General features: G+C 42.9%; 1 long non-coding RNA gene across 2 annotated transcripts in view; it reads right to left on the reverse strand.

Moving 5' to 3' along the window:
• Positions 1-26,564, reverse strand: part of LOC144253666 (uncharacterized) — a 240,351-nt gene that overhangs the window by 60,286 nt on the left and 153,501 nt on the right. The window contains exon 4 of one of the 2 annotated variants that reach the window (XR_013343357.1): positions 18,990-19,198. The exons of the other annotated variant lie outside the window; for it this stretch is intronic. This is a non-coding gene — a long non-coding RNA (uncharacterized LOC144253666). Of the gene's footprint in view, positions 1-18,989; positions 19,199-26,564 lie in introns of those variants that run through there. 2 annotated transcript variants of the gene reach the window in all.

Consider the following 26,564-nt stretch of genomic DNA (forward strand, 5'->3'; position numbering starts at 1 on the left):
CTGGGCTGACAGGCATGTGCTATATAGCACCTGGCTCACTTCCTTAAATATGCTTCCAAATAATACTTAGGTCTATTTCTATCCTCTGAATATTTATTTTTAAAATCTTAGATTAAGAAGGCTTGATACTTTCACAAACACTTCAACCAATGATCTCTTCAAGTTCAAAATCTACCTAAAATATCCATTCATCTGAAATCCTTCTGCAATAGTACATAACAGGGAGAACTAACTTGGCTCATCATAGACGCCCTGTTCCCCAGCATGGATCTAACACTCCTCTCCTCTTTCCTTGTAGCTCCCTCCGCTATGAAGAGATGTGATAGGCCAGGGAAGGACCTAAAGTGATTGAGCAACCTGAAATTGTAAAAGCTGTTTGAGCAAAATGGAACTATTAGCAAGAATGTCAAGGGACATCAAAGAATCTTCTAGCAAGATCAAGAGTTAGTACACATGATGCTCCCTGTGATACCTGACACAGCCCAGTGCTCATTGGTCCTTTATTAACAGGGCAGAAATGACCATGTAGCATTTGGGGGTTGGGATAATGAATCCTGGAGAATGAAATGGCCCAACCCAGGAGGCCAGCCAAGTCTGGCCCAATCATTTCTCCTCTAAACCTTCTTGCCTTGTCCCACCCATGAGCTTTTGGGGGACACCTCAAACTGTAACACTCTCCAAGTGACTTTGACGTAAGCTCAAGTTTTTGAACTATGTCAACATGGTATCCAAGTCCTTGAGCACCCTGCCCCACCCCAACTCCCAACCCAACTCAGAGCACACACCCTGCGTGCAACATGTGACGCAGCATGGTCTCTTACACATGTTCTCAGGAAACATGGTCTCCTTGCAGTTCCATAAACATCCCCATTTCTTTCACACACTGTTCTGAATTTCTAGAACTTTCCTTCTCCCCAATTACATGGCTCACTTTTTTTCCTTCTCCTTCCTTCTCAGCTCAAATAAATCATCCGAGCAGCTTTTCCTAAGAATGTTTTCTAAAACCAGTCCACCCAAACCTCGTTCCCGTCTCCTGGCCTCGTTATCTCCAACCATACACTTAAATGATTTATTCGCATTATTTTTAAACGTGCATGATCTTGGAGGGTAGACAAAACATTCATCTTGTCCATCCCTGTATCTCCTACCCACAGAGAATGTGATAAAATAGACATTTTGTGTTTTGTTTCATTAGAAGACTGTATTTCCTTGCTCAATTCTCATTGGTCATTTTGATTTTCATTTTTTAGTATGAATTGTCTCCACTGGGGACAAGAGTTGAAGTTGATTTTTTTTTTTTTTTGATACCTAGGGATTGAACACAGGAGTGCTTAACCGCTGAGCCACATACCCAGCCGCTTTTTAGTTTTAAATTTGAGTCAGGGTCTTGCTAAGTTGTTTGGGCCTTGCTAAGTTGCCGAGGCTGGCGGTAACTTTCGATCCTCCTGCCTCAGCCTCTAGAGCCGCTGGACTTACAGGCATGTGCCACCACAGCAAATAGAAAAAGATGAATCTTACATGGATCCTCATCCATCTTGTAATGAAATCCTTCTACCTTTTTCCCCTATATATTTTGAGTTGATTTGACCCATTGTCTCTTGGTGAGTGTTGGAGGTAAAGATGCTGGTGGACTCTATCCTTTGAGACTTCTCTTAATATTTCTCCCAGATGAGCTTACTACCTCACAAAAGGACTCTTTGTCTTTCGCATTTAAGGGCTCTTTGTCTGGGCTGGTATCCAGCACCATAGGAGTAAAATGTCAGTGCTCTCTATTTAATCAATGTTTTATTCTTGGCTTGTATTTCAATAAGGGGGATGAAACGGCAATTCAAATGTCATTGCAGATACATTTTTGTCCCTTTTCCTGGCCTATGTTCTGTGAATCTCAATAACATAGAATTTATTTTCAATCTGTACAAATCCCTTAGAGAAATGTGCTATTCATTTGCTAAAAGACACAACAGCTGTGTGACATGACAGCTACCCAAACCCAGTCCCTCTTCCCCACCCCTCAACTAGGTCATCTTATTACACTCAGCTTTTCTTTCTTTCTTTCTTTCTTTCTTTCTTTTTTTTTTAAAGTCACATTTGCTAGACCCTGTTGTTTGTAGAGCAGTGGTTTCCAAAGTTCATTTAGTGGAACATTCATTTTTAGTGATAATTTTTCAGCAGTGGTTTCAGTAGGCCAAAGAGTTTGGGAAACCAAGTGTTAGCAACTTCAAGGCTCTAAGAAGATCTATTAGAAAATCAACTGGCTTAGTCTAATAGTTGCTCAATTTCTTTGACTAGAGCAAAGAGTCACAAAATGGCACAGCTACATGGAGGCTTGTTAAAAAATACAGATCACTGGGTACCACTGCAGACCTACAGAATCCAAAACCCAAACAGGGAGGGGAAGCTTCTGACTGTTTTTTAATAAGCTCTCTGTGTTAGTCAGTTTTGTTGTTGTTGTTTGTTTTGCTGCTGTGACTAAAAGACCCCACCAGAACAACTGTAGAGGAGGAAGAGTTCATTTGGGGGCTCAGGGTTTCCGAGGTCTCAGTCCATAGACAGCAGGCTCCATTCCTCCAGGCTCAAGGGGAGGCAGGACATCATGGAGGAAGAGTGTGGTGGAGGGAAGCAGCTCACATGGTGATCAGGAAGCAGAGAGACTCCACTCTCCAGAGACAAATAGAGACCCCAAAGCCACGCCCCCAATGCCCCCTCCTCCAGCCACACCCACCTGCCTCCAGCCACCACCCAGTTAATCCCATCAGGGGTTCATTCACTGGTTGGGTTAAGGCTCTCACAACCCAGTCATGTCTCCTCTGAACCTTCCTGCACCGTCTCACATGTGAGCTTTTGGGGGACACCTCACACCCCAACCATAACACCCTCCAAGTGATTTTGATGTAAGCTCAAGTTTGAGAACCACTTCCATATGGAAGCCTTGTACTGGAACTAGCTTCCACCATCTTGGGGGCGGCCATATTTTAATCACCTGGGGAAGTATTCAGTAAGTCTGGGGTATGACCCAAGATGCTACATTTCTCATGAACTCCCAGGTGGTGTCCATGCTGCAGGACATTGAGTTACAAGGCCCAAAGTCACTTCCCACCTAAAGCAGGTGTGGCTGACATGCATCGGGAAGAAGATTTAGATAGGGTCTTACAAAAAAATCATGGGCAGAGTCTCTCTTTGCCTAGCTGACCAGCTGACCAGCTCTCCTCCAGGTTTCCTGCAGGTTCATTGAATGATCAGTGGATATAGCTACTAGATGCTCCTCTTCTGGCCCCCCACATGTTCAGAGCCACATACATTGCAAAGGAAGAGGGGGAGCCATAGATTCTTGAGCATGGGAATTTTTCTTGAACACACAAGTTCAAAAATTTTACTAATTTGGAGCAGCTTATATAACTCCTCAGAGACTCAATTTCCCTATCTGTCAATTACAACTACTAATAGTGCCTGTGTAACTAGTTGTCCTGAAAATCATATATCTTGTGGTCATAAAATGTCTACAACATGGCACATTGTAAATGCCTCATCAATGACGATGATGACGATGATTCCATTAAACTGAAACACACTGAAGTCAGTCTTATAACTTAATGGAAAAAAGATGGGGAGGCCAAGGTCAACACCTCTTGTTTTCCCTCCAGGCCTGAAAGATGCAAACGATGCATTTTTTCTCATGGATTCTCTCCTTGCAGCTTCATGGGTCGAAACCACCTACCTAGATCTCTACCAGATTGTTCACTGTGAAGTTTATGAGCTTTAGAGTTGCTGCTGGTTCTTATTTTCTTTATAGTCTGGCTGGGATTTTTTTTAAAATAGTCTTCTATAGAGGTTGACAATCCTCCCTTATCTCAGAACATTCCAGAAAGACTTAGTATTTGCCTGGGCTCAACTCCTTTTGCTGTGTGGTCTAGGTAATATGTAAGATACCTCCAAGGAGGAGGTTACATGGAACTAGACCAGAAAGTCTACAGAACCTCTCAAGGAAGAACTGGGTCCATAGATATTAAAGTATGGACAAGGGAAGCCAGCAGGGGCTGGGGGCTGGGGTCAAGTTTGGGACAGAAGAAGAGAAGGTGAAAGAATGACTGCTTTGGGGCAGAGAGGACAGATGAAGAGGGACTTACGGGCACTGCAGTGGCCTATCCCCACATCTCCTAGGAGAGATTTTGGCAGACAGCTGAATTTATTTTTATTGATTTTTTTTTTTTTTTGGATTCCAATCTACGCCTCTGTGACTGTAAGGACATGCTCAGACTGAGCACAAGGCAATCTGTTATTACTTAAGTCATATCTGTTTCCATATTTTGTAAATATAAGCATTTACTACCTTCACAATGGAAAATAATTAGATCTATTTTCCTTCACATTAAAAAAAGGAAATATCCCCTTAACTGTTACACATCCAAATTTATCTAAATTAGTGATTCTCAGTTGGGGGCTATTTCACGCCCAGGGGGCCACTTGGCAGGGTGATACAATTGTGGACCACCATCAGTGTCATATTGATGGCATCGGGTGGGTACAGGCCAGGATGCTGATAAACAGCCCGTGGTCACAGGAAAGCCCCCTCATAACAAAGAATTATCTGGTCCAAAATATCAGTGGTGCCAATTTTGAGAAACCCTAGTCTGGATTATGAGAAATTTTGTCTTTCTTGGTTCCCACTCCAGCGTGCTTTTGGGAAAATTCCTCAGGATGTAGTTTATGCGCTTTCAATACTCCTAATGCTGGGGGGAAATGTCCTCTATATCGGATAAGAAACAGAAACCATTCTTTGAAAAATTCTATCTTGTCTGTCCCTGTAACTATTCCTAACAAATTAAAATTTTCTCTGGAGAGTCCTGCTATGATAATAAATGTAATTAACCAACGAATAAAATGTCCAAGTTTATAATGTCAATGAATTTTGAAGTTTTCTTGTTAGTAAGAAAATATGTGCTGAATTTCCTCCAATCTCTATGACCCAGTGCTTCCCACAAAGCTGCCATCTTGCAGGGGCTCCTACTATACATGAGGAGGCCATTCGGCCAGTTGGGAAGAGTCTTGTCTAGTCCAGTTGAGCTCATTTCTAAGCCCAACTCTACCATTATGAGCTCATTCCTTGGGCAAACTACATGACTTTGTGGAAGGTCTATTTTATTTTTTTTTTTTGGTGGGGTATACCAGGGATTGAACTCAGGGGCACTCGACCACTGAGCCACATCCCCAGCCCTGTTTTATATTTTATTTAGAGACAGGGTCTCACTGAATTGCTTAGGGCCTCACTTTTGCAGAGGCTGGCTTTGAACTGGCAATCCTCCTCCCTTGGCCTCCAGAGCCGCTGGGATTACAGTCCTAAGCCAATGTGCTCAGCTATTGAAGGTCTATTGCTTCATATGCAAAATCAGTAGGAATTGGATTGAGTTCACTCTATGGTTCCTTCTGGTTCCCTCTGAACTCTGATGGAGAGATTCTCTTACATGAGAAACACTGCCTTTCAGTTGGCCTTTGAAAGAGCACTCAGTACAGTCCAGGTCAGCCTCAAGTTCAAGGAAGTGTTTGTGCTATTTCTTAAAAAAAAAAATTAGTAGTAAAGAAAAGGAAGGAGAACATGGCAAGATGCCATCGTTAAAGTACAGCTAAATAGAAATTTAGCATTTTCCCTTACTACGGCAAATCTGCATCCAAATAGAATTTGAAAAATAGTAAAATGTAAATTCCCACAGAAACAATGAATCAAATCTAACATCTGCAGGCTAGGTTTTTGTTTTTTGAAAGCCAGACCAATACCATATTATAAATCACAGCCAGTCTCCTTCATTCCCTCTGATTAGCCCGGCCCCCACATCCAAAAAAAAAAAAAAGTAAAATAATTTTTAAAAAACCATAAAAAACAATTTGCATTGGACTTCTGGACTTCGTTGTATCAGAATGTAAACCAAAACACATCTTTGAAGTTCCCTGCACAGATGGGTTGTCCCAGCACTCCTCTGGTAAATGCTAAGGAAACAAGGGACCAAGCCACAGGAAGTTGAGAAGACCACAAATATCTAACACCACAGAGATGGCCCAGAACTGCTACTCATGGACAGGAAGTCCACTAAAGCATGATCTGTCGGAGAAGTCCATTCCTGGGATGCTAGGGCAAGTTCTTTTAATTGGAACTTATTGGGAGGTTGTTACTTATCAACAATAGGAAGGCTGTCTCCTACCTTAATGAAAAGCCTCATTCTTTAGTAGGAAAGATGGATTTGGGCTGCTGTGTTGACATCTACCACCTGGTTCCCATGGCAATCTGTAGCAAGCATCTCCAAGGAGGCTTCGCAAGGTCTGGAGTCACATGGGACAGCATGTGACACATTTTGCACTGTCACTCAGAAGAGATGCACATATCGTCACACAAACTCATGTGGTAGTCTTCACCAAAAGTATCATAAACCAATAACCTTCTAAGTGCAATGCATTCTGATGTCCTTTATCTTCTTCTAGTCTTTTCTTCTTTCTCCCCGAAACCCCTGCCATCAAGCTGGCCATGACCCATGGCATTCATTTCATGACTCAGAATGGAAAGCAAAAATAAAACCCACCAATATTGAGGGTTTCTTTTTGTTTTGTTTTGTTTGATACTGGGATGGAACCCAGGGATACTTTACCACTGAGCCACATCCCCAGCCTTTTTTTTTTTTTAAGACAGGGTCTCACTGAGTTGCTTAGGGCCTCCCTAAGTTGCTGAGGCTGGCTTTGAACTCGAGATCCTCCTGCCTTAGCTTCCTGAGCTGCTGGGATTATAGCCATGCACCACTGTACTTGTACTTTAAGCACAATTTTTATTAATAGTTACATTCATTGGCTGAAGGCTTATGCTCAGTTTTTTGCCCATCAGATGGGTCATTCTCCCCCCGGTCTCTGGAATGGTGTTTTCTATGTGCAAAATGGATGGTGTCTTTCACTTAAAACTTTCCAGTGTTTCTTCATTGTCCTCAAGATCAGTTTTGCAACACGGATGACAAGGCTCTTTGGTATTTAGGTACCATTCAACTCCTCCAGCTTTTGCTCTAGATAGAAACCCCATAACTGCCCTCCTCTTCCTCATTGATACACATGCACAGATTTCCCCCAAAATCAAACTCGCTCCATTCTCTCTTGTGGTGTACACCATTCCTTCTGTCCAAATCGCTCTCCCCACCCCTGCCCCCAACTCTTTGGCTTATGTGTCTGGGCTATGCCTGCCCCTCTAAACTGGACCCCACGCCTTAGGTCCCTTTACAAAAATTACATGCACCACATAAGTACATACAGACAAGAGGACCACACTGTGCAAGAAATGAATCTGAATCATCTGATTTATTTCAAAGCATCACAGAATTTTTCAGCAAATAACGACCATAAAAATGATCAAGAGAAGTGGTTGCCACCACTCTGGAAAGCAGTATGGAGGGAGATGCCTCAGAAAACTTGAAATGGAACCACCAGTTGATCCAGTTATCCCAGCCCTCAGCTTATACCCAAAGGACTTAAAATCAGCCTACTACAGTGACGCAGCCACATCCATGTTTATAGCAGCTCATTCACAATAGCTAAGCTATGGAACCAACCTAGCTGCCCTTCAATAGAAGAATGGATAAAGAAAATGTGGTGTATACACAGCAGAATATGACTGAGCCATAAAAAGAATGAGATTATGGCATTTGCCAGTAAATGGATGGAACTGGAAACTATCATGCTAAGTGAAATAATCCAATCTCAAAAAACCAAGGTCCGAATGATCTTTCTGATGCTAACACACAATAAGGGAAGGGGGGAGGAATAGAAGTTCACTGGATGAGACAAATGAAGGGAAGGGAGGGGGATGGGAATGGGAAAGACAGTGGAGTGAATGGGACAGAACTTTCCCATGTTCCTATGTGAACACACGACCAGGGAAACTCCACATCATGTCCAACCACAAGAATGGGAAGCTAGACTCCATGTCTGTATGATGTGTCAGAATGTACTCTACTGCCACGCATATCTATCATTGGGGTATAGTTTCTCATTTTTCTGATTGTACAGATTGCAGAATCACACTGGTCACAGAGTCACCTATATACTGCCATGCATATCTAATAAGAATAAATTTAAAACATTTTTTTGAAAAGAAAAAAAAAAGTAGTGTCTGCCGACTCGTATTCCTTACACATCAGGGATCCGTGAAGTCCATGGTGTCTCCATGCTGTGGTCCAACTTTAGAAAGTCCAGTGGAAAGTGCTCATACATATGTGATGAGACTCAAGAGAAAACATCAAGTGGTTTATATGATTTAGGGAAAAAAATGGGAAGATCACTGATTATTACTTCAATTGCTACTATTCGCTTTTTTAAAAAAATCTTTTAAATCACGGGGAAAGTATTTGTAAAAATCTTCATAGGCTTAACAAAATTTTGGAAAGCCATTGCTTTAGCCCCATCCATGTCTTATATTTTACAACTCGGGAAACTGAGTCCCAGAGGGCAAGTGAGACTCCCTGGAGCCGCACATTTGGGTGTGAGTAGGATGGAGCCCAAACACAGAGTTCCTCTCCAAAGACACAGGCAGTTCATCCACCAGTATGTTGGGATAATGTGTGTCCCAGGCGCCACTGTGCCTGACAAGCATAGTTTTATTAAAAATCACATAAAATGCGAATGGCAAGATGTTGATAAGGTAGAGGAGTTATATGATTTTCTTGGCTATTTTTTTAATGTTTTCACCTCTCCATGATAAATAAAATCAAGACATTAAGAAAGAAATACTCTTCGTCATCTTAGTTGGAGCTCCCTGGAAACTTGGCCCTGAGGTAGAGATTTGTGTGGGATGATGGGGGATGGCTCTCCTGAGGTTCACATCACAGAAGGTTTAGGAAGTAGAAATAGCCACCTGTGATGCAGTCACAATGAAGACAGGAATTGCTTTCAGGGGGAACTTTGGAGCTATGCGGGTCCCCTAGGTCACCTGGTGTCAGGGGACCAGGGCTTTTACACCCTCCCTGACCTCCCACCCCAAATCACCAGAACAGGTTGGTCTAGGAGTAGACAGTATTTGGCTAAGGACATTTCTCAGAGAGGGGACTCCAGAAGCCAAGACATCCAGCTCCCAGCCTGTCGGACAGGGACAAGGACAACCTCGAGTCCATGGGGGTCGATGAGCACCACCTCACACAGGCCCTAAGCGCACTCACATCTCTTCACCATTAAACACTCACAACGGAGACATTCTCTCCAGGTCCCATGCAGCGGACGATTGTTGGTGTGTTGTTTGGTTGGCTGTTACAAAGGAATGGCATACTTGCGTAAGGAGAGCACGTGTTGACAAGAAATAGATGGATCACTGGAAATTCATCTTGTGAGTGGTTTTCATTGAAAGAGCAGGGAACGAATGTCCTTTTAAAACTTTATTAAAATCATCTGGCTCTGCTCCGCCTCATAAAAGCACGGTACATGGCTGCGGAACTTCCTGTAGCTTCAGATATGAAGCGAAAAAGAAGCTAAGGGAGAGCCTCCATTGGAAATTGTGGAGAAAGACATGATATTGGCCAAAGGAAAGGTGTCTCTCACGAAGTAGGTTCACAGAGAGCATCCCTGCTCCATTCTTGGCATCTGTCCCACTTGGTCTCTTCTCTCTCTGCCATCGGACTGGAGTTGCTACCTCATCCTGTCCCATCTGAGACATTGCTTCTCTCCACTCAAGAAAGGTCACCTATGAAATGCACCTTGACAAAGAGCTGCATAAAAATCTCAGGACTCAGAATCATTTCTAGTTTTTTTTTTTTTCCACCAAATATAAGTATTCAGTTCTACCTTCCTTATAATGAGATGCCACTTAACCTAGCTGTTTTAATGATGAATTATAAATGGGAGCCCTGGGAGGGAGAGATGAGGCAGCCATATTTAATAAGGCCATTCGGGTGGCCAGGTCTCTTGCTGGGGCATTGTGATAATTTTTACCAACTAGTAAAAAAAAAAAGGTCAAATTATCTGCTCCCTGTTATTGAATTACTTTGGAAAAATGCCTCCATTGTTCATTAAGTTCATAAATGTATGTAAATTTGCACACAGGCCTCCCAAATCCAATCCGACAGGCAACCTTAATTGCATTTGATTCCAAGGCTTTGAAATGCAAAGGAAAACACAGTGTGGTAAAAGTCTTTTGCATCTGGGAAAAGGGAGGAAGTCTTGAATGGCATGATTCTGGCCAACATACACAAACTTAGCATTCCGTTTAACCTGTGGTCATGCGCATTAAAGATGAATATTTCGCCTGTGAAAAATGAATGCCCCGGAGCTCCCAGAATCATTGTTTCTTATGAAATGGAGTAGGCACACTGTCTTTTGAAAAGCCACCTTTTGGTGAGTAGATTTCTTCTCCTGTCTTGGCTTGTGTGACTGGTTAGAAAGGCCCCTAAAGGATCCTTGAGCCAATGAGCAAATAAATCTAAAAAAGAAGCAGCCGTATCTTCAGGAGCAGGGAGATGATGGGGCCACCCATTTTCATCTTTGTGTGAAACAAATAAAATGTCTCCTTCTATTTTCCTTTTTTGAACTTTTAAAACCAGAAAGGTTCATTGTTCTTTTCTTGGCTCATAGATTTGAGTTTTAGACAAAGAAGGCTCATTTGGAAAGAACAAATAAGAATGGCTCAGTCACAGAGGATGGAGCTGGCTTGGAGGTTTGTGAGTTGTCAGATTTATGTCACATCTACAGCACAGACCAACATAACCAAGCCCCCGTAAGGCTTTGCCTCAACTTAGTTTTGATCAGTGACCAGTATGGCAAATAGTATTTACCCAACTACACCAGTCGGATCTGCCCTATTCATGTTTGAACGACCCACAAAGTCTGCTGTGTAACAGAGTCTCAAAGAATCCCTGTGGGTTTGCCTGCTGTTAATTCACAAATAGAAACATAATTAGCAGGGAGGGCACTTTGCTTTTGAACTTAAAAAAAAAAAATGAGCAAACCACTCAGTAATCTAGAATTGTTGCAATTCTTCATTCAAAGGACTCTGAAACTCTATTCCCAAGGATCTACATAGGTAGTAGTATTACTTTCTAAATTTTGCTTCTGCTTTTAAGGTAATATATACATACAATATTTACAAATGCAATATAAAATTATGCATATATATTTTAAAGTATATATATTAAAACATATGTATTTTTCTAGATCATGAAACAAAATGTCATCTGTATCATTAAACAAAACGTCAGGGTTTCCAAAGAAAAACAATTCCAAGCATAGTCCTGTCCCTTGAACCGTTTTGATTAGTCTGCATTTTTTCCATGTGTGTTCATTTATTGGTTCACTCACTGCACAAGTGTTCATTAGGTACTTAATCTGTGTCAGTGGTCTAGGCAGGAATCAGCAAACATTTTCCAACACGGGCCAGATGGCAAGAAGTTTGGGCTTTGAGGGCCACAAGGTCTCTGTAGACCTTCTCAGCACGGATGGGGAAGTCCAGGAGAAGACCCAGACCGTAAACAGCAAAAGGCTCTGGCCCTGTTCCAGTAAAAGGTCATTCACAAATCAGACAGTGAGACAGACCTGGCCAAACCCTAGAGACAAAATGATGAGTCCCATTGAAGGTAGTGCCAATGGAGAAGGCAGAAAATAAATAGCGAAGAAATAAACATAATTTCAAAGAGCATTATGGTTTGGATGTGAGGTGTCCCCCAAAAGCTCACGTGTGAGACAGTGCAGGAAGGTCCAGAGGAGACATGACTGGGTTGTGAGAGCCTTAACCCAACCAGTGAATGAGTCCCTGATGGGATTAACTGGGTGGTGGCTGGACGCAGATGGGTGTGGCTGGAGGAGGGGGCATTGGGGGCCTGGCTTTGGGGTCTATTTGTCTCTGGAGAGTGGAGTCTCTCTCTGCTTCCTGATCACCATGTGAGCTGCTTCCCTCCACCACACTCTTCCTCCATGATGTCCTGCCTCCCCTCGAGCCCTGAGGAGTGGAGCCTGCTGTCTATGGACTGAGACCTCTGAACCCTGAGGCCCCAACTAAATTTTTCCTCCTCTGCAATTGTTCTAGTGGGGTCTTTTAGTCACAGCAGCAAGAAACCAGACTAAAACAGAAAGTAACAAGTATAATGAAGAAAATGTACATATCTCATATTAAAGTTATAATTGAACGACAGGTCAGTGTGATGCTTACTCAGTTAATATTATTTTGTGACTTTTTTAATGTAGCTGTTAAAATCACATTTATCTATGTTCCTGGCCTCCTCACATCCTACCTACTCCATCTATTGTATTTCATTTAATAGTCTAACTCACAACTCAGTCATTAAATAATAAACTCCTTCTGAATTCTTTGCTTCTACTTTTAATAGAGAATCCCAGAAATGCTAGGTCAGAAAAAGGCCCACAGGAGGGAGGTGGCTTGGAAGGGGGCTGCCCTGTGCTAAGGGTCTGACTGGTAGTTTGTTTTGGGTTTCCAGCAGTTTCAGGTTGGTCCTGAAAATCAGGCTCCAGAAGGTCTACAAGTTCTGAACTTAGTTTCTCTTTGGGGACAGGAGTAACCTCTGGGGTGTGGGGTTCACAGGTCGTGTGTAACCGTGTTTTCTAGATATTTTTTTCCTAGATAATGCTGATGGTAGGTATAGATTGGAGTTTCTCTGGGCCATACACCAACAGTTTTGCTTACTCTGTCCTCCTGTCCTCACATCTGTCCTATCAGGTGGTACCATTATTGTTCTCACGCTGCACAGGAACAGCCTGAGTCACAGACGCAGAGACTAGCACTGTCACCTGGCCGTTGAATGGCAAAGCCAGGATTCCTTGGGCCATCCAATGCTGGCTTCATGCTCTCAGAGCCTCTGCTCTAGGACTCACCTGGAAGGGGGAGCGTGTTCCGCTCAGTTCTACCATAATGGGTGCAGTGGGGTCAGCGGGGGCCCAGGTCTTGCTCAGACACTCTCTGTCCTGGGTGGAGACAAGGAGGAGCGCAGCTTCTCATGTGTATGCATCACTGGACTGGGTGTAAATGAAGAGAAACCAGTCCTTTTTTTTTTTTTTTTGGTACCAGGGATTGAACCCAGGGGTGCTTAACCCCTGAGCCACATCCCCAGCCCTTTTGATATTTTATTTAGAGACAGGGTCTCCCTGAGTTGCTTAGGGCCTCACTAAGTTGCTGAGGCTGGCTTGGAACTTGTGATCCTCCTGCCTCAGCCTCCCAAGCTGCTGGGATTATGGGCATGTGCCACAGCACCTGGTATCCATGTTTTTACGTCCTGCTAATAATAATAAAGCTAATATTTAATATTTAATAAAGCTAATCATCTCACTTGATTCAGCTCCTGTATCCATTTTCTCAAATTTTAGTCTCCAACATTGAAGAAAAATAATGTGACTAATTCTCATCCTAAGCCCTGAACGTAGTTATGCATAAGAATAGTAGAGGGGCTGAGGCTAAGGCTCAGTGAAAGAGCATTTGCCTCGCACATGTGGGGGCCCTGCACCACATAAAAATAAATAAATAAAATAAAGGTATTGTGTCCATCTACAACTAAGAAAATTAAAAAAAAAATACGGTAGAAGCTGGGCACAGTGATGCACCCCTGCAATCCCAGCAGTTTGGGAGGCTGAGTCAGGAGGATCACGAGTTCAAAGCCAGCCTCAGTAACCTGCAAGGCCCTAAGCAACTCAGTGAGATCCTGTCTCTAAATAAATACAAAATAGGGCTGGGGATGGGGCTTGGTGGTTAAGTGCCCCTGGGTTCAATCCTCAGTACACCCTCCTGCAAAGAAAAATCAGTAGCAGAAAGTATCTAACAATAACCATGACCTCACAGGCATCATGAGAAGCATTTTGAAGTACTTTGAATATATTGTCTTTCTTATCACTGAGGTAGGTACTACATGTTATAGATAAGGAAAGAGGAAATAAATTTGGGGTTGTCAAGTAGCATTTTATATATAAAATAGCGATGACTATTTTATTGGCTACATGACATATTAATAGGCAAACCTTGCACTTGATTGCAACGGTCTTTGATGTTGACATCAAATAATTCTACCTTTCCTTGTCACCCACAATAGTTGATAATTAATATTGTCTGAGAGCATTTAAAGATCAAAATAACTCAGAGATACCGGCCAGCAAATAGCAGATGGAGATGACGTGGAGACATTCCATTGGAATCGTCCCTTTGATCTGTCCACCTATTTCCAACCTCCTTGGAAACAACCACCATCTCTCATGTGTGCTACTCAGATAGGCCCATCCGGCCCGCCATATGTATTCTGGCCCCCATCAATGCCTTCCCCACAGGGAAAATAGCGAAGGTCTCCACCTCCCTGCAGAGGACAGCCAGTGTCTCCCCCTGACCTCTTTTAAGATGAGGAACAAAATTCTCCACACATGGGCTGCAGATACAGCTCGGTTGGTAGAGTGCTTTCCTTGGATGCACAGGGCCCTGGGCTCAATCCCCACACCACCAATAAAATAAAATAAAATCTCAACACACTTTCCAGCGCCCTGAGAGTCTGACCCCTGCCTGTCCTTACAGGCGCATCTCCTCCCTGTCCCACGTCTGCATCTGGCCACAAGGCTCGGCTTCAGTTCTTGGCTCCTCTGAACCCCTTCCAGACCTGCTGACGGTTCTCTTTTCCTGGAACTTGCTCTCCTACGCTGGTTGGCATGTGGATAGACATACTTGGTCTTCAGGCCTAAATGGTGCTTCCTCAGAATTTCCTCTCTGCCAACCCAGGAGAGAAAGTTCCCCTCTTACAGGTTCATGTGCTCTCCTGTACTTTGTAGCATTTATCTCCATTAGTGGTTGAGTGGCTTTCGGTAGTTATCTGTCTATTCCTGGTCCTCCTCAGCTGGGTGCAGTGACAGACATACGCCAATAATCCCAGCGGTTCAGGAGGCTGAGGCAGGAGGATCACAAGGTCAAAGCAGGCCTCAGCAACTTAGTGAGACCTAAGCAACTCAGTGAGACCCTGTCTCTAAATAAAATATAAAATAGGGCTGGGGATGGGGCTCAGTGGTTGAGTGCCCCTGAGTTCAATCCCTGCACATACAAAAGACTCCTCCTCCTCCTCCTCTTCTTTCTTCCCTTCCTCCCTCTTCTCTCCTTCTGATTTCATTGAAAATAGAGGTCCACGACAGCAGGAAGTATGTCTCACTTTTTGTTCTCTTCTCCACACCTAACACAATGCCTAGAACATGCTCCTCCTGCAAATGTTGTTGAATGAGAGCCAACGAACATGGCTGGGCAAGGCACTGCCCAACTCCAGGGGCACCATCCACGTAGGCAGAGATATGAATGGTCCTGACTAGAGATGGATGACACACAACCTTGCATTGAGTGAAAGAATGAACCACTGAATGGAGGAGTGAGGAAATAATTGGTCACTGGTACAGAATTGCCTCATTGGAGGAAACCACACTTGATAACTAGTGTTTCCTAAAAACTCCAAAATCCCCCATGAGCATGTGTCATACATGAGTGTTCAGAGACATCACTCAGAAGCAATTATTTCAGCATTTGATGTGTTCCAAATGAGATCTTTCTTGCCCTCATTTGAATTCCACAAATACTTTTGCATAATCTTGAACTTAGTCCACAACCCTCCACATATCAGTATAAAGTTCTGCTTTGTAAAACTTGGAATGGAACCATCATTTGACCCAGTTATATTATAGTGATGCAGCCACATCCATGTTTATAACAGCTCAATTCACAATAGCCAAGCCATGGAACCAACCTAGGTGCCCTTCAACAGATGAATGGATAAAGAAAATGTGGTCTATATACACAATGGCTCAGCCATAAAAAAGAATGAAATTATGGCATTTGCAAGTAAATGAATGGAACTGGAGACCATTATGCTAAGTGAAATAAGCCAATCCCCAAAAAAGTAAAGGCTGAATACTCTTTCTGATATGCAGATGCCAACACAAATGGGGGGTTAAGGTTCACTGGATTGGCCAGGAGTTAATGAGGGGATGGGAATAGGAAAGACAGTAGAATGAATGGGACATCACTTTCCTATGTTCATACATGAATATATGACCAGTGAAAGTCCACATCATGTATAACCATAAGAATGGAAAGGTAGACTCTATCTAGGTATACGATACACTAGGTCATATACTCTATCTAGGTCAACATACACTCTTCTGTCTTGTGTATGTAAAAAGAACAAATAAAAAATAAGAAAGGAAATTGATCCACAATTCTTAATGATAACATTTAATAAATGTATAAAGGAATCAGCTTTGAGACTAAATTGAGTATTCTTTTGTATGTATTTCATAAGTTGTATAAGTCAGGTGTTCTTAGTCTTGGGATGAAGAATCACCATCTTGCCAGGCATGGTAGTGCACGCCTGTCATCCCAGCGGCTCTGGGGAGGCTGAGGCAGGAGGATCACGAGTTCAAAACCAGCCTCAGCAAAAGCAAGGCACTAAGCAACTCGGCGAGACCCTGTCTCTAAGGAAAATACAGCATAGGACTGGGGATGTGGCTCAGTGGTTAAGTATCCCTGAGTTCAATCCCCCAGTTCACCCCCACACAAGAAAAAAGAATCACCATATCATCCCCAAGATTGCTACTGTTCATTTCACCTTGAAGGTCACATTTCCCAATTCTCCAAAAGTGGTCATCCGCTTCCCCATGACAAGACTCATGCCTCGAATATCGCACCTAACTCAAACGTCTTTGCCAGTGCCCCACATACAGAGGGCCTGCAGGTCTTCCTCTTCAGGGGATGGCTGAATGACACTGTTAAACAAAATGACTTAATGAAACCAGACTTAAAATTCCACTTAGCTGCAAAACATGGATTTTTCTCAGATTAAGAACAGACCATGGACTAGATGAGCCTGTCATCTAAACTTAACCCATGATGCCAAGTGATGCCACCTAGAAGCCCCTGCACAAATGTAGGACTTACTTTCCCCGCTGCTGGGAATACGGCCAGAAGCCAATCATGCTGCCAACACTTAAAAAAAAGAGAGAGAGAGAGAGAGAGATTCTGCTAAGAGTGCATTTGCATCTCCAGAGACAGTCCCCATCCCTCCCTGGTCAACACCAGTGTACAAGGCCTTGGGCCCTTCTCTCCAATTCAGGATAATGCCACAGGGCCCGGCCAGCTCCAGAGCTTCCCAGTGAGGTCAGCTGAAGCTTTTATGGAGTCTCAGCCCCACCCAGGGTCTCCCTCTGTCCATCCAGTTCCTCTCCCAGTCCCGCCCCCAGCCCTTGGGCACCTACCCACTACCTAGTAAACCCCTGCACCCTGCACGCTAACATTCATCCAGAAGTCTGCTTCCTTTGGAGCATAACCTCCTACCCATGCTTTATTCTTCGACAGAATTTACTCAAAGGAATCAATTCAAGGAATTTTTTCCCATTAGAACAATCTAGTAGCAAACCACATTATTCCAGAGAGCTACTGTTTTGTTGTTGTTGTTTATTTGCTTGTTTGGCAGGGGCGGGGGTTGGTACCAGGGATTGAACCCAGGGGTGCTAATCCACTGAGCTACATCCCCAGCTTTATTTTGTGTTTTATTTAGAGACAGGGTCTCACTGAGTTGCTTAGGGCCTCGCTAAGTTGCTGAGGCTGGCTTTGAACTTGTAATCCTCCTGCCTCAGCCTCCTGAGCTGCTGGGATTACAGGCATTTGCCACTGTACACAGCTAGGATCATGAACTTTTTTATTGGTGCATTGTAATTATACATAATAGAGAACTATTGGTTGTTGCCTTCTTGTGCATGAACACAAGATAATTTGGTCCATCCCTTTCCCCAAGACCTGACCTCTCCTTCTCCTCCTTCCTCCCCTGATGGCCTTCCTCTGCTCTCCTGGTCTCCCTTCTATTTTCATGAGATCCCTGCCTCCCTAATCCCCACCCTGCCCATGCTCTACACGTGAGAAAAAACATGCATCCTTGACTTTCTGCATCTGGCTTCTTTGATTCAACATGATGATCTCAAGTTCCATCCATTGTCCTGCAAATGACATGACTTCTTTCCGCTTTAAGCATCATTGTATTTAATAACTATGATAGTAACTCAGGATTCCCTTGACAGGAGTCAGCAGACGGCAGGCAGGGGGGACCCAAAGCTGCCCTGGGCAGAACCCAGCTGCGTCTGTTCACCTGCCTTCACGCCACCGTGGCAGAGTGCAGTGGTTGTCACAGAGCCGCGCTGACGGGTGACCTTCCCAAAAAATGTTTACTGATCCCTGCTCTGCAATGACCTTTAGTGATCCTGATCACAAAAATCTCATTGACAGAAAATAACATTTTACATGTAGGTGCAAAAAAACCAAAATCTTATCTCTGGGCTTTGAGTGTAGAGTTGAATTTTCAGTTTTATCCTTTGGGCTTTTATGTATTTTCTGCAAGAAATGGACACAGCTTTCATGATAAGAAAACAAATACTACGTGTGTGAAAAAGAAATATCAGTCTTTTGATTTTTGCCATGTTAACTGAATTTTGTCTTCCCCGGGATGTTGTCATCCACCAGCAGGGCACAGCCACAGTGGCACTGAATGTGTGAGGCGATTTGTTTCCCAACAACTTTCCCATGTCTAAGGAAAATATGCAAACAACGCAGTGGAGAGAAGCTTCTCTGGCTATTGGGTTAAGATTTCCTATGGCCATCAGAAGTGTTTTTGGTTTTGTTATTTTTTTTTTTAAATAACAACAAAAGGAAATCTAAGTTACCTTGTGACATCTGCTCTATTTGATTCCTCCTCTGATAAGCAATGCCCTTTTTTAACTTTTTAAATTTGTTTTAATTAGTTATACATGACAGTAATGCATTTATGCACTTTGATACATCATACATAGATGGGATATAATTTCTCATTTTTCTGAGTGTACATGTTGCAGAATCATGCCTTTTAAATTCCCTAGCTTTCCACAGAAAAACAGCCAACTTCTAGATAAAACAAATAACACAGTAGTCATTTTAATAATTTATATAACCATTTGGGAACAATTTTCTTTTTATTTTTGTGGGGGAGGTGGTACTGGGGATTGAACCCAGGAGCACTCAACAACTGAGCCACATCCCCAGCCCTATTTTGTATTTTATTTGGAGACAGGGTCTCTAAATAAGTTGCTTAGGGCCTTGCTAAGTTGCTGAGGATGGATTTGAACTTGCAATGCTCCTGCCTCTTTGAACTTGCAATCCTCTTGCCTCAGCCTCCTGAGCTGCTGGGAGTATAGGCATGTACTGCAGCACCTGGCAAAAATATAAACATTTTTAAAGTTAATAGTCCCCCTTAAATCATGATTATTTTAATTGCCATTTAAAATACAGTAAAAGATATATAACAAAATGTTGTAAACCCTTATAACTTCCAGGCTTGATAAAATGCCCACAAAGTAGGTACTTGACCATTATATTTGACAGAAGAGAAACTTCAGGCTCAAAGAAATCAAGGAGCATACCAAGGTCCCATAGCCACAAGGCAGTAAAACTGGATAGGAATTCAAGCACATTAAACTCTGAATGGATAATGAATATGTGGTACATATACACAATGGAATATTACTCAGCCATAAAAAGAATGAAATTGTGGCATTTGACGGTAAATGGGTGGAACTGGAGACTTTCAAGGTAAGTGCACAGCACCTGGATGGAGCAATTTTCTTAATGAACAGCAAACTCACTGTTCTTTACTACCATCCCCTCAATAGTCCTGTGAGAAAGATTCCATCACCCTATTTTCACCTGAAGAAACATTCCTGCCAGGTGTGGTGATACACACCTGTAATCCCAGCGGCTCCAGAGGCTGAGGGAGGAGGGTTGCAAGTTCAAAGCCAGCCTCAGCAACTTAGCAAGGGAGGGTTAAGCAACTCAGTGATACCCTGTCTCTAAAAAAGAGCTGGGGATGTGGCTCAGTGGCGCCCCTGGGCTCAATTCCTGGTACCACACACATAAAAAAGAAATGATTCTTGCAAGTTGAGTAGCCAGAAGTGAAGACACCTCTCTGTGCAGAGCTCTGAGTCCTCACCAAGCTGCACAGCCTCCAGATCATTTGCATGTTCCAAACATGAATATGTCCCCAGTGCCAGCCCCAGTGGGAACACGTAGTTGGGACTCCAGAAATATTTCTAGAATGATCAAAAGACTATGCTCTTTAGCCCATCAAATCAACTGGAACCGTTGAGAGAATGTGATTGCCACACCTCAAGCTGTCCTGAGAAAAATCTTCAGAGTTGACAGAGAGCTAATTCTATGGAATACCAAAATACTTCTTATTTTAAATAACAATTTCAGAAAACTTTTGGGCAAAACATGTTCTAAGCCCAAACTGATTTCTTTAATCAAATAAAAAATAAATTTTGAGCTGGGTGTGGTGGCACACACCTGTAATCCCAGAGGCTCAGGAGGCTGAGGCAGGAGGATTGAGAGTTCGAAGCCAGCCTCAGAAAAAACAGGCCCTAAGCCACTCAGTGAGACCCTGTCTCTAAATCAAATACAAAATAGGGCTGGGGATGGGGCTCAGTGGTAGAGCACCCCTGGGTTTAATCTCCAGTACACCCCCCAAAAATTAACATTCTACAAAAATCATATTTGCTGATTTACATACTTAACCTACATATCACAATATGACTTACATTCCCATTTTGTTCCACTCTCTTTGGGCATTTTGGAGTAATGTCTTTAGCCACTGAAAAACCTGTATTTTGTTTTGTTTAAAAACTATTGTAAATAGTTTTTTTTTTTTTTTAAAGAGAGGGAGAGAGAGATTTTTTTAAAGAGAGGGAGGGAGGGAGGGAGGGAGGGAGAGAGAGAGAGAGAGAATATTTTTTTTAATTTTTTTTTTTTTTTTAGTTTATTCAGCGGACACAACATCTTTGTTGGTATGTGGTGCTGAGGATGGAACCAACCTGGGCCGCATGCATGCCAGGCGAGCGCGCTAGCACTTGAGCCACATCCCCAGCCCGTTTTTTTTTTTTTTTTTTTTTTTTTTACTATTTATGATTTAGTATGACAAATAGTAAAAAATATTTGAATTAAAGCAAATATTTCTGTAAAGCAAGTGTTTCTGTCTTAGCAACCATGGAGCTGTGTAGATGGAGGAAAATTTGATTCATAATCAATTTTATTAATAATCAACCCTTTTCTAGTACTAAATGGCAGCAGAATAGGTCTTTGACATTTTGAAATTAATATTAGTCACATTAAGTGACAAGTCAGTTACTGCCAAATTCTTCTATTTTGTAGATACGATCGAAATTCAGTTTGTATCCTTTGTCACTAATATAAAGAAAAAATAAACCTTGGCTTTAGAATTGAAATTTAAGTGTTGAAATCTCATCTCACCTCTGTTAGAATGACTATTATCAAAAAAAGACAAATATAATACTAAGTGCTATTGATGATGTAGTGAATTCTAATACCGTGGTACGTTCGTAGTACATTAGCTCTGCCAGATGGAAAACTAACAAATAAAAACCCACTCGAACTACCGTAGGGTAAGAATCCCATTGCTGGGTATATACCAAAAGAAAAGGAAACCATCATATCAAAGAGAACCCTACACTCCCATGTTACAACAACACTATGCAAAATAGCCAAGATACAGAATCAAGTAAGGTATCCATTGGGGGATGAGTGATTGAAGAAAATGTGGTATGTCTACACAATGGAACATTATTCAACTATAGAAAAGAAGAAAACCCTGTCATTTGCGGAGCATGGATAAAACTAGAGGACATTGTGTTAAGTAAAATAAGTCAGGCACAGGGTACAAATACCTGCATATTCTCACGCATTGGTGGAAACCAAAAATGTTGATGTCATAGAAGAACAGACTAGAATCAAGGTCACCAGAGACTGAAAAGGGGAGAGCCAGAGAGAATACAGGTAACAGCTACCAAAGTACAGTTAGAGAGGAGGAAGGAGTTCTTGTGTTCTTTAGCACAGGGGGACAATTGTGGTCCACAACAATTTATGACATGTTGCATAGAAAAGTCTGAAGTTTCCCAGCACATACAAATGAGAAATGTTTGAGGAGGTAGAAATGCTAATTACCCTGATCGGATTATTTGGGACTATATATATGTACCAAAGTATTGTGCTGTACTCCATAAATAAATAAATAAATAAATATATTTTTTGGTACTGGGGACTGAACCCAGGGTTGCTTAACCACTGAGCCACATCCCCAGCCCTTTTTATTTTTAACTTTTTTTGAGACAGGATCTTGCTGAATTGCTTAGGGCCTTGCTAAGTTGCTGAGGCTGGCTTTGAACTCACGATCCTCCTGCCTCAGCCTCCGGAACCACTGTGACCAGATTTTGTTTCTCCCTTGTTTTACCCAGGAAGGAAATATCACTCGCCCCAAACCTAAGCTGCTTTGGGGTATGTACCCAAAGCTAAAGTTAATAAAAGAAAATATAATGAACTGCCCTGCTCTCATTACCAGAAATCTGAGCTAGGACTGGATCCATGTGCTCAGGGATGAACTTTTTAACAGGAGACATGGGGAGGGAAGGGTTCAGAATACTCACCATTTCCCTTGGAATTAATTTCATGAAGAAATAGAATAGGAATTGCAAAGTCATCAAAGACGATGGTTTTCCTTTATGACCCTTGGCACCAGAACAAAGGGTCTATTTTTGTGGGTTTTTTTTTTTTTTTGATTTCCCGAATAAAGGGAATAAAAATGTTTAGGTAATGTTTGGATGGATTGGAGACTGTACTTACATTAGTGATAGGTCAATTAATATCTGAACAGTTCAAAGAAGCAATTATTTTAATTTATAAATCACTTCAGAGGTAGGAAGCTGCTCTCTATTAATGTGGTTTTTACAAATAAGAGTGCTCTTGGTGACGTGTGTGTGGAAGGCTTTCTCCCTGTGTTATTCTATCTGGCCCGACTTTTCAGACCAGATCACATACCTCTGTGATTATGTGTTTGTCTGCAGGCCTGCTCCACACACAAAGCATTGGGATCTGCAATCCAACCCTTGGCTGAGACCACCCTATTTTTCAAGTTTTCGCTCCACTGAAAGGTACCACCATGCACAGTGGTGCTGCCAGCAATGACCTTCTTACGTTACACTCTAAATGGTGGGTTCTGTGAGCTCAGACTCCCTGGGGGGTTGGTTTCAAGGCCACTTGGTCAACACACACAAAGGGGAGAAGGGCCCAAGCAATTTCTGGGCACGGTGAGCTTCTCAGACAATTTGACAGCTGATGAAAAGTCTCCAAGTTTCCTTTAAAGCCACATAAAGCATCATTTCATGTCACTGTATTTTATTTTTTTTTAATTCCTGAGTGACAGCTAAGCGGTCAAAAAGTACACAAGATAAATGCCGTCTGATCCGGGAGGCAAACCAGGCAGTGGGGAACTCAGTAGCATCTGCTGTCTGCCCACCACTGTCTTTTAAAATATTTATTTACATAGTAAACAGGTTTCTTGGTGCCTGGAAGGTCCAAACAGCACGGAACCAGCATCCTGGAGAGGCCCCCCAAAACCCCTGCTGCCTCACAACATGCAGAAAATGGAAGGAGAACGGTTCGCATGTAGGAGGGATAACATGATAAGACAGGAAGAAAGAGATGGGGAGGGACCTGGTTCACTTTTTTGGCAACAACCTACTCTCTTTATAATCATCCACTGCTTTGGTCAACCTTAAGTTACTGTGGCACAAACCAGCGAGAGGAGTTTATTTTGGCTCATAGTTTCACTGGTCCATGGTCAGCCAACTCTCCTGCTTTGGGCCCTATTGAGGCAGAACATGATGGTGATAGGGTGTGGTGAAAGATGCTTGGCCCAGAGTGGCCAGGAAAGAGAGAGAGAGAGAGAGAGAGAGAGAGAGAGAGAGAGAGAGAGAGAGAGAGGTAGGGACTTGTTAGGGGTGGGAGGGGAGGGAGAGAGAGGGAGAAAAGCCAGGTACAAGATCATATTTTGGTAATCTTGGTAATCCAAGGGTACACCCAAGTGACCTACTTCCTCCAGCCATGTGCCATGTACTTACAATTATCACCCAGAAAACTATTAAAATTATTAATCCATCAAATTAATTAACCCACTGGTGAGATTACAGTTTTCATAACCTAATCATTACCTAGAAGCCCCATCTCTGAACCTGGCTGTATTAGGGATTATGCTTTCAAAACACGAGCTTTGGGGGTGACATTAACAATCCTAACAATCCGTACCATAGTACTCACTTTCCTGGGAACAAATCCATTCCTACCTGAATTCCTGCGGACCACCATTTACCCATTCATGAGAGTGGACCGTCATGACATAATCACCTCCTACTAGGCCCTGCCTCTTGAAGGGTCCACCACTTCAACACATGCCACACTGGAGGCCAATCCTTTAGCCCACGAATCTTTGGGGAACAGACCCTATCTGAACTACAGCTCTGGGTTATCAACTGAAAAGGGATAGGGGTGGGCTGGTGTTGGGTAGGAAATTGAAGAAAAGATCTGAAAGAGCCATTTTGGACAGTGGGAAATACACTAGGGTACAAAAATGCTGTTCATTTAATTGCAGTAGACGTCTGTTGAATGCCAGGATCTTAATTTTGGAAAAGAGATGGTATAATATGCTTTCTAAGGGCAACTAAGGAAAAGACACTACTTGGATACCTCCAAGTCTATGGTTAGACTATGATCAACACAGGGAAAAAAAGTGGCTTTACCTCTTCTCTGCTAGAGTTGGTGAATATTCATCCAATCACATGAGTGATCCATTTGTTTTGCTACAGGTTAAAAAGAGGGTTTCCTCTGTTCATATGTGAACACCACCAGGGAAACTCCACATCATGTCCAACCACAAGAATGGGGAGTTACACTCCATGTATGTGTGATAGGTCAGAATACACTCTAGTGTCATGGATCTCTAAAAAGAACATTTTAAAAAAAAGAAAAAAGGAGAGTAGTATTAGACTTAGTTGTGTGGGATGGTCAGTTTGAAGAAGTATTAAAACCTGGGAAGCTATGCTGATATCTTAAGACTTAATCTATAGATTAATCATCTACATTGAATCAAAAGATGATGAAAGATATTGCATCAAGAGCCCTGAATTGTCAATAAGCATTTGTAGGGAGGGGAAGGTGAAGGGCAAGGTGAAGACATTCATTGCCAAGCCCAGCCTGCTCACCACCAGACTGCAACAGCGGGCCTAATACATGCAAATGCTTTCACACACAATCGTCCATGAACTCTGCCTGCAAGGCCCAGTCTCCATTTCATAAACTGAAATTAAGAGCAATGACGAAATGACTTGCCGAAGATTCCAAAGTGCCTAAAAGACAGGATGGTTTGGTACCAAATTCTTCTATTATGGGTAAAATGTAAGAGAAGCCCAGTTTGGAGAAGCTGTGGTGAGTGGGGAAGGTTCAGAAGGTATTGACTAAAAGACCCAACCAGAACAACTGTAGAAGAGGAAAAGTTTATTTGAGGGCTCAGGGTGTCAGAGGTCCCAGTCCACAGACAGCAGGCTCCATTCCTCAGGGCTCGAGGGGAGGCAGGACATCATGGAGGAAGAGTGTGGTGGAGGGAAGCAGCTCACATGGTGATCAGGTAGCAGAGAGACTCCACTCTCCAGAGACAAATAGAGACCCCAAAGCCACGCCCCCAATGCCCCCTCCTCCAGCCACACCCACCTGCCTCCAGCCACCACCCAGCTAATCCCATCAGGGACTCATTCACTGGTTGGGTTAAGGCTCTCACCACCCAGTCATGTCTCCTCTGGACCTTCCTGTACTGTCTCACATGTGAGCTTTTGGGGGACACACCACATTTAAACCATAACACCAGTGTCTCAATGCACAAGAGGAATAGGGGTGTCAGTTTGGCAAATTGAAGGGTGGAACTGGGAGGGGAGGTGTTGCAGACTGAGGGACCAGCGTCTACCTAAGCCTAGTGGCAAGTGAGGGGGGACTCCAGGATTCTGGCTGGAGTGTAGATGGAATGAAGATGAACAGTGGAGCTAGCTTCTGGGCACAGGCAGAATCACAAAGCATCTCCCAAGTCACGGGAAAGAGTCTGATTTACCTGGAGGACATCCTCAAAGATGGAAATTCTTTGAGCTAAGAAGATATGGTGAGGTTAGGAAGCCCTGGGGAGGTGAGGGAAGGGGTCAGGGCAGGAAAAGTAGCTCATGGTTGATATAGTACCAGAATGGGAAAGAAGGAACCTATGGACAATGCTTCATGGAAACCAGAGAATTCAGCTGAGACTTGAAAAAAAAATACTAGCAAATAATAAATTATTCACGGATAACCTCTCCATTATATATATTCCTTCCCCTATTAACTCAGATTCTATGGCCAAAAAAAGAGACAGTTTTATTATCCATATGTATGTCCTTGATTTTGCTAATTAAAAATTCCAAGTGTTTATTGAGCACCTACTCCATGTCTGGCGATGTGCTAGACACTGAGAAAATTCAGTTTGACCAGAGACCATGTCTGTTTCCAGAGAGCTCTCATCTTGGCCATGGAGAGAGTCACAAGAGAACAGTGCACAGGTATTCAGACAGCAAACAGTGCTGTAATGAGATAATGAGATATGACAAGGTCCCGTCAAAGTTCACGCCCATAGGAAAGAAGGGCGCTCTGAAGAGGTGACATT

Source organism: Urocitellus parryii, chromosome 3 (assembly GCF_045843805.1).
Source record: "Urocitellus parryii isolate mUroPar1 chromosome 3, mUroPar1.hap1, whole genome shotgun sequence".
Lineage (NCBI taxonomy): Eukaryota > Metazoa > Chordata > Mammalia > Rodentia > Sciuridae > Urocitellus > Urocitellus parryii.